The sequence below is a fragment of the Leguminivora glycinivorella genome, chromosome 10 (genome assembly GCF_023078275.1).
Source record: "Leguminivora glycinivorella isolate SPB_JAAS2020 chromosome 10, LegGlyc_1.1, whole genome shotgun sequence".
In the NCBI taxonomy this organism is placed as follows: Eukaryota; Metazoa; Arthropoda; class Insecta; order Lepidoptera; family Tortricidae; genus Leguminivora; species Leguminivora glycinivorella.
In genome coordinates this window covers 5,643,728-5,653,173 of record NC_062980.1, presented here as the reverse complement: position 1 = coordinate 5,653,173, position 9,446 = coordinate 5,643,728, and the positions used below count along the sequence as shown (strand labels likewise).

General features: G+C 34.0%; 1 long non-coding RNA gene across 1 annotated transcript; it reads left to right on the top strand.

The window, feature by feature from the left end:
- The first annotated feature begins 3,861 nt into the window (after window positions 1-3,861).
- LOC125230140 lies at window positions 3,862-7,470 on the top strand. The gene is made up of 6 exons (XR_007177496.1): window positions 3,862-3,923; window positions 4,222-4,324; window positions 4,666-4,786; window positions 5,038-5,108; window positions 5,571-5,666; window positions 7,307-7,470. It is a non-coding gene; the product is annotated as an uncharacterized LOC125230140 (long non-coding RNA).
- The last annotated feature ends 1,976 nt before the right edge of the window (window positions 7,471-9,446 follow it).

The following is a 9,446-nucleotide window of genomic DNA, read 5'->3' as shown; positions in this document are numbered from 1 at the left end:
AATATTCATTCCATCCACACTGTTGGACCGGAATAATTATCGTAATAATTTCAACGAGTTCACAATAACTTCCCACGCAATTACGAAGAAACCTTTAGAGCTCTCATTGTAAGTCCAGAGCCTTCAATCTCCATTGTCGGAACTCAAACCAATTTCTCTACCTAATCACTCCAGCCACATGCTTTGGCGCATGTCTCATACTTGAATAAAATATACTGACTTAAGATTTGTTTGGATGTGTTTTTTTTTTATAAAACAAACCTTAAATGACATAAGCATACATGCACACACCTCATGCATGCATACACCTCAACTTGGTACCATATCATGATCAAATGAAGAAATGATTTGATGATACTAAACTCCACAATTGGAAAACATAACAAGGAAACAATTATTGAAAAGAGCCTCGTTCTCACTAGACGATATCGGCCCTTAAATATGTCGATTGTCAAATACATCCCATTCAAGATGAGGTGTGTGGTTTTCGTATGGGTCTTATTACCTTGTGTAGTAGTAATCATAAAAAACTACCCTTGAAATGGGTCGAATCCATTGGATTTTAACCTAACCAATAAGAATTTTATGATTAATGTGTTCCCAAAATTCCCCCCCTTGTTTGTTCCCCGCAAATTCCGACCAAACTAGTTTTGACCACTTTCCAGCGCTGTCTGTCTGCATCAATCCACTCATTCCATAAAATAAAACATTCGAGACACACTTTCATATCTTACATCCGTCATATCCAGCCATTCAATCTATCAAACATACATCTATAAGCATTCATCACCTCTAACTTATACACAATACACTCGTTCATTCCTCCTCAATTACGCTTTCACTCGATTGTTTACAGAAAGCCAGCGCTTTTAAAAGTAATCAAAATAAATAATAAAAATGAAAATAAAATTCTATAATAACTTCAAAAATTTACGTATCCCATTTTACCCCACTCTACCCTGACTCGAGGCAAAGAAAATTAATTTTATTTATCAAAGGTTTCATTTTATTCAACTATATTTAATTTTTACAAAGTAATTACTAACCGCAAGAAATTTGACAATGTGTGAAAATTGTTTGATGCACATACTAAAAATAAAATGTTCGTACGAAACAAAATATTATATTTTATGTTCACATTTTAATTAGAGTCAATTACTGTAAGTTCACTACCCTACTTTCAATTTTCCTGTCTTTGTTTTTTTTTTTTCTGCAGTTCATAATGCAAAATTGATAGCATAAAATGCAAAAATTTAATAAAAGTAAGTACAGTCAGCTAAAAAATTAGTGGCCCTCCCTACTCCGATCTTTGTAGGATAAAATACTGACCAAGTTATGCTTAGGAACGAGGATCTGCACTGGTGATTACCGATATCGTACAGTATACCACCCTATATAATGTAATAAATGATAACGCATAAATAATAAATATCACTGCTAACTGTAATAACTAAAATGAAAAATAGCTTATCCACCGATCTCGATTTTCCTAACGTCTACCCCAGGCAGACTAGCTACTATGATGTCCAGTTATTGTTATATTAAAATAATCTAACCATACAATGTATATCCAATACATTCTTCTTACAAAATAAAGATTTAAAAAAAAAATTGTTGTCCATATAATGAACCGACTTCTTTATCTAGATAATAAAAAAGATCCGTATTATAGATTTACATCCACCATACACCACTTTATAATCCTAGGAATGAAACTACTAAATGACAGTGAAACTTTACGATGGGCTAGCCAATAAGGCCCTTTATCACACAGATCACTATAGAAATAAAATTAATTTTAGTCAAAATTTTGACTTCTATCACCCTGATAATAATAACACTGCATCTCAATAAAATTTTGAAGAACTCACGACGCATTTAAAATAATGATAATGATGATGATGATAGGAAAGAAAAATAATAATGTACCACATAAGTATGTCGCAATAAATAAACATTCTTTACTAAGAAGTCATTGACTTGTAACCAATGTACTCATAGAATTTACATTACACATCATGTAATGTTCATAATAAACGCATAATACAATTTTGCAAAAAAAAAAGTAATTGCAGTTTTGAAGTGGTTTTCATATTTTCAATTTTTTCCCGCAAAATATGATGTATCATCAATTTTGATTTGGTTTTGATATTTTTTGTAAAATATAATGTAACATCAAATTTGATGTGGTTTTGATAAAATATATTCCTTTTTTTTTTTCAAACTTTCTGCAAAATTTTATTTTGGTTTTAATTGCCTTATGATAAAATACAAAATGATGTCATAAGTAGGTTCAAAATACTTTTATTTGATTGGATAATAATATAACAAAATAATGAATTTTTCTTGAAACGAGCTTAAAACTTGTATTGTCCTATTCTATGTCTTCAATATTGTATAACATGCCCCGAAAGTCTTTTGTAACCTCGGGCAATTTATTCCTTCTTCATTACATTTGCAGCTGCAGCAAACTTTGCAAATTGTTAACAAACACGACAATGGGCTGAGGAACTTGGTTAAAGTGTCTCTCTTCCTTTTTTCTCCTTCATACTTGGCTAGTTCTATGATGGGTTCTTGAGTAGCTAATGATGATGATTAGATCCTGCTGGCCTCCTGGTAATATTTCAAAATTTTCCAAACTATTCTCTTCTCAGTCGGTGTCATAACCCAGGACACCATGAAACCTCTTCCGAAGACACGTTGCACACTTGATCACAATCAGCATAACCGCAAAAGATCCAGTTACTTATTTTTGAACACAGCAAGTAACTTGAAACCAATGAATATTTCTTCAACTCTAAAGTTGGCTAGTCCTTATTTGTCCAATCATTGGTCAAAAAAAATAAAATATTGCATAAATCGAATATCATAAACACTTGTTATTTCACTAGCGTTACTAAGCATGCACTTAAACACACACTGATGGTATTCACTGGTCCTCCATCCTCGCTGATTCACTATGTTCAATGACAGAAACACTGCTGTGGTAAGAACCTATCTTAGGTTAAAATTAAAACTATGTTAAAGACGTTCCAATAAACAGAGAGAAAGATAAAATAAAATTACAAGTGTCTAAATATTTTTCAATTATAAGAAATATGCCAACTAAGGTTGCAGGACCATTTAGATACTTTAACCATATGAGACGTACGTCTCATTTACGTTCACCTATATTACTAAATACCATTCTACAAAAGTAATTTTATTAACCTATAATTATTTTATTTCCTCAAGTATGATGTCTGATCGCTAAGTGACTTTAATTTTTCTAACTCAAAAATTACTGCAGACTATAAAACTCCGTCTTGTTTGCTCAATAAAACTAGAATAGGGTAAATTAACTGGGGTTTTGAACACTTACATATATGTATTTTTCTTGATCGGCATTTTCTGTTCCATTCTTCTGTTTAGTGTGGCATAATATGGCACCACTAACAACATAATCATATTGAAAATCTTCAGTAACACGTTGGTCCTATGAGCAGGTGTGAGACCAGGCTCAAAAACTCTTGCCTCTCCGTTCATTTACATCAAACAAGTCGGACGCGTCAACTCTAACGTCGCACGAAATATTTCAATGTTCACTTCATGTTTGTCGCGTCCAATTTGTTGTTAACTCTATTTCCATGTACTCAAGTCATGCACTGTTTTATCAAATTGAACTCTGAACTGCAATTGCAATGTAATTTTCCGTTAGCGAAAGTGAGGTTACGAAATTGACATGACATTATTGTTGGAAAAAAAAAACGTGAATGCAATGGACATGTGTTTTGTTGTGTTTCTCATCAAGATAATAGAAGAATTTAGTGCTCATACTCATGATCTAATGAGCAAACAGCCCATGCAAAGGATGTCTTATCGGGCTATGCCTCAATTGATAAAGTGAACTAATTGCCTACTTCAAAAGCAGTTTTGCATGAAAGGTAAGCTTTTGTTTTATTATTTGATGTGTTTTCAAACTAGTCGTCGTTTTCGAAACCCAGCAGAACATACTTGCGAACTACAACGACTAGACCGAATATATTGGTGAAATGTTGCTTATTTCATTGTTCTGTCGTCAGATAAGTTAATGATAATAAATTTCCCCACGTTACTCGTACTTTCTGACTTTCACATTGCCTAAGAGGATCTTAAATATTCTAAATGTACGTGAAATAGTCCTAACTGTCAAAATATATTTGCTACTTTCAAAGAGGTTTATATGGTTGTTTGATTTTTCAGTCAACATCTAATTGGAATTTACAATGCCCGATATTTCTACACATCTGCCACAAATTTTATGGAAAACAATATTTATAGAAACTGAACATACCTTGGTTAAACGGTAAGCATTAAAAATATGTTCGACTAATTTATTTGATCTAGGCTACCTAACTGTTCTTAGAAATTGTAACGTTGTTTCCGTACCAACATATAAACTTCTCAATTATTTTTCTGAAGCGCTGGCTTATGGGCTATGGAAAATAATATTTGTAGGACCTCAAACGAATGTCATGGCATTTAAAAATAGGCATTGAATCTTGTCCAAACTTTAATTTTGTATTTTTCAAAAATAAAACTTGACGTCTGATACTTAAATAAAATTATGTAGACTAAAAATCCAGACTTAGCATAGATTTTATTTCTGCTACATTGAGTTTAAACAGTGTATGTATCAATTTTCAGTATATGAAATGGATAACCATCATCGAAGAACCTCAACTAGCTGTCGGCAACATGCAGGTCGACTGAGGAATTTTCCGGTGTATCCTTTATGGACTGTACTCCGTCTTAGCACTATCCTCAAGTAAGTACAAAAAATCATTGCCACTAAACAGCTACTTTTTAACTTAATTAACTCTACTTAGTGAGTAAAACGACTCGGCAGGAAATTTTACATAGAAACATGGATATGGTTGTTCTTTTTTTTTTTTCTTAATCATGAATGGCCTAGATAAATATAAACAATCTTAATGATACGTATTTATAAATAAGATTCCTTAAACATACATACACCCTTTTTTTTTAACTAATTTTTTTTCATATATACAATTTCAGGTTTTACCCGAGAGGCCACGCTTCAGGTTGGACCGTCTTCCATATATCTACTGACTTCATATAAACAAAAGGTACTTTTATTTTTTTATAATAGCTCATACTAATTATTAAATTTAAAAGTTAATAGCCTATGGCATTAATATTATATTTAGATAATTTAGGCGAAGTATAGCGATGGCAATAAGCGATGAAGTGAAAATTCAACTTAAATTAATTTATCCTAATTTTATTGGCTAAGCAAACTTATTACTAACTCATTTATGTCCTAGCTCATGTAGATATGAACTGCTAGGCAGGGGTTCTCAAACTTTTTTTATTTTTAATTTCCTTTTTGTAAATTTTGCTGTATGCATTGTTTTTTCTGACACAATATTTCTCATGGGCGTGTCTTAGTTCCAAAATTAAGCGACGCGCCCCCGTGAGTAGATAAGTGAAATAATATTGTTCCTATTTGGCAGAACCCCACTCTAAAACTAAACCCTTTTCTTACGCTATCTACATGAACATTTCTAATCTCTGACGTTTCCTTTCAGTGTACTAAAGGCTCACTGATCTACACTACCAGCTCATGCTCAACGTTACTGAACAACAAAGTAATCCGACAATCAGACTGGACCCGGTCATGTTAGGTAAGTTTACATACTTAATGCGTACCACATACTACATACTTTTTCCGAACCTCAGTAAAATATGGTTTTATAATGATAATAGTGCTTATTATCTATGCCTACTTAACAGGAATATTACAAATTTCAATCAATTTTCATGAAATTCATTAAGCAATTGTGACAATGATCAAGCAGTGGTGGAGTTAAGGTATGGCAAGGTACGACCTCCCAGATGCTGGTAATATGCTAATATTTCGTAGGATATGTTTGACATGGTTGTAATGAAGTACAGTATGTTGGCATACTCCTGACTTGTGAAATATTGTATAAAAGCTGTGTACACAATCTACCGAACATAATAATTGTATGGTTTTACACTTACTATTTTAGACTAGCCTACAGCTTATCATGTAAGATAACGAACTCATGTCATATGAAGCTATTGAAAATCTTGTTTATACATACATACTTATTTGTATTACTACAGTAAAAATATATACGTATAGAAAGTTGAAATTCGCAAGGTACATTTAATTTATTCTGAAATTACTGACAGACATAGACTACGGTGACCGCTAACCATCAAGCGGGAGGTATGCTTGTTTACCACTGATGTAGTATGAAAATGCATGATTACTTACACACTAATGAACTTAAATTAGTCCTAAAATGATTAATACCTATATCCTAACAGACAGAAACCTGTTCTTCTCACGGCTGCACTACAGTGACAATACTTGGTATAAAGACTGCCAAAGTATTGTATGATGTATGAAATCCTGTGAGACAATACGTAGATTATAGTGTGACAACTAAAATGCAAACAAACCATCCATCGAAGGATGTACTTGTCATAGTACCAGATGCGTGTAGCTATTCAGTATTCATAGAAAAATGGCGGGACGCCCCATATAATATTGTACTTCAGCGCGACAATGAATAATCGCGCCCCCATAGCCATTAGACTAGAGCCTATCTTCTTGTATTACTAGGTCTTAAATCTAGGGCTTAGGTATCCTAGATTATTTTAGGAAAATAACCTTACATCTAGACTGTAGTTATCCTGCCTATGAATGAAATTCTGTATAACAAGCCTGCTAGGAATATGTATATCATCAGAGTGTCCATAGACTATATAAAACAGCATCGAAGCTATCCGATCTCCGGTGTGAAGTGCAAACGTGATGTTAACTTTCAAAATAACCCTGAAAATGGCAGAACCTGCTAAGAAAATGTACTGGGCATATAGAGAACTATTTGTTTTAACATGAAATTCTATTACTATTGTACATTGTGTACACACTTATGTTTCCAATTCCGGTCACGAGGTGGCAAACTCTTCTAAAGTGCTACAGCTCCGCGCTTCCTATTATTTTAGATACATGGGTATTTTCTATATAAGTACCTAGTATTTCCAGTACTTGCCCTGCCTATACAACAGCCATAAAACATACATTAAGACACAGAATAAATAATAGTACTACGCACAGGCGCAAGGGAACGTCAAGATGCGCCAATGCCAACAATTGCTACGTAGCAATGCAACCCGAATCGCCTATTGGGGACGATGTTTAACCACTACGATTATGAGCTAATTTCCTAGAAATAGATTTTGTCTAAGTTTACTACGTTACTTTAATTTTATTATTTTATTTTTACAGATACCAGAGGAAGACGAAAATATAATTGATTCTGTACTGATGCATAACTTCGCTCGGAACGCGGCAAGAATTAACAATGGAAGAAAATACTACAGACTTGTTTATTAACGATAAAGTTATTTTAGTTTTTATGAAATAGCGATTGAATAAAAATATTAGGTATATGAGTTTTATTTAGAGATGAAATAAGTCAAGAAATACAGCACACCCACTCGTTTTCACAACAACAAATGTAGCCTGGTAAGGCTAATTCCTATTATTTATTTATAAACCTTGGTATCCAAGATGTGTTCTACAGAGCACATCTTAGATCCCTTGGGCACGGAACCAAATGTAACTAAACCTCCGCTCACCTTACTTATTTACTTACTTACTTGTCCCCCCTTTAAATATACCCCGTAAATTTGGCCTTGTGATCGTCTAGCGTGAATAAGTAGAACCCTTCGATGTGATCCGCGATAACCTAGATCCTTTAATGAGTATCAGCTGTATTTCTGACTAATTTTTAAATTTTTATTTATTTATATTTTAAAGAAGAATAAAGGTTATTGTAGCATAATAATATAGTGTTATAGAAGAGTATTTTATCAGATTTAGGCCTAGAAAGTTATATGTGAGAAAATTAATGACGTGATGAAGAAATTTTTAGTATAAAAGTTAGTGAGTGAAACATACATGAAATAAATATTAAAAAATATTTTGGTAATCATCCGCTACGCCTTATTAGTGGTCCCGGTTTGGGCAAGGGCTTGCGATTCGGTATGGGACCCCTGACCTGATCAAACCACTTTATCAGGATCCTAAGCAAGTAAGCCTGAAGGGCTATCTATCTACAAACTAACCCCCTTTTTTATTTTGTTTCTTTTTCCCTAGCTAAACCCCCCTTTTTCCCAATACTGCTAATAGACCATAACTTCTCGATCTTTCTAATGTTTTATCGAAACACCGAGCAGTTGCTAACTTTTATAAGAAATAAGTAAGTCAAACTTTTCTAAGCTTTAGACTTTCCATCAGTGGACGGCGCTCGCATGCCACTGGGCCCTATAACAAACAATTCCTTTTATTCCAAAGACAGTTTGTTTCCCTAGCCAATTTGATAGAATTTACCTTGAAAAACTAGTTAGCAACACTAAGTGTCCCGCAGCCACACCGAAAGATCAGAAATTGCTACCACAATTATTAATTTCACTCAAATAATTTAAGTAATAAGAGATTTTATAAGTTACCAGTTTTACCACATATTTTAAGATAGTAAACACCACATTTAAAGTCCATTTAACCCATATAAATAGTAGTAGTTAAATTATTTCTCCACAATACACGTTGACCAATTATATTCCAAGACCAATCATAAAAGAACTCTACTTTCATAGAAATAGTGTGTGACTCTACCCTAGTCCTATCGTTTTCCCTACTCTAACATATCTGAAACACAGACCGTCACTTACCATAGATCTAATGTTCAGAATATGCACAAGTGTATCCCTACCATAAGCTGTACAGTTCAGCCAGCGAAGCTGAGATAGGCAACCTATAGGCTTGTGTCGGTCAGATCCCCCCCTCTGCTTTTGCCCGCGGGCTAGGGTAGCAGAGAGTAGATCGCCCTATCCGTGTATATATCCAGTATTCTAAGACACACCAGTACCAGCCACACGGAAGACCCAGCTGCGATCAAACTTTACTTAGATATGGATCGATCACAACCGAAATCCCCAGCGACCAACGCCAGCATGAACCAGAGCACCGAGTAAATAAATATAAATATATATAGGACCCCAGCCTCAAATACTGCCGACTTCAGTGAGCAAGGATTACTCCTAATGTCTTTCGTCAATCGTGAAAGTCCTCACTTCCATCTAACAGTTGGACTCTTTGAGACCGGTGAGAAAATACGCTTTTGTAAGTAAATAAAAGCGCCCAAGCCCTCCACTTGGAACAAAAGACCCCTAAACGCCTTATGTTTAACAGCCGCAAGGTATAAAGCGCTTAGCCGACAACAGTCTGTCACAAACAATGATCTGGCTTATAACTTTCACTAAATAACCCCATGGAAAATTACTAAATTCAATTTTACTGACCAACTAAATAAACGAATGAAGTTTCCTTTACGTGCTATAATCTAAGCTTAGTTTTGCAAGAA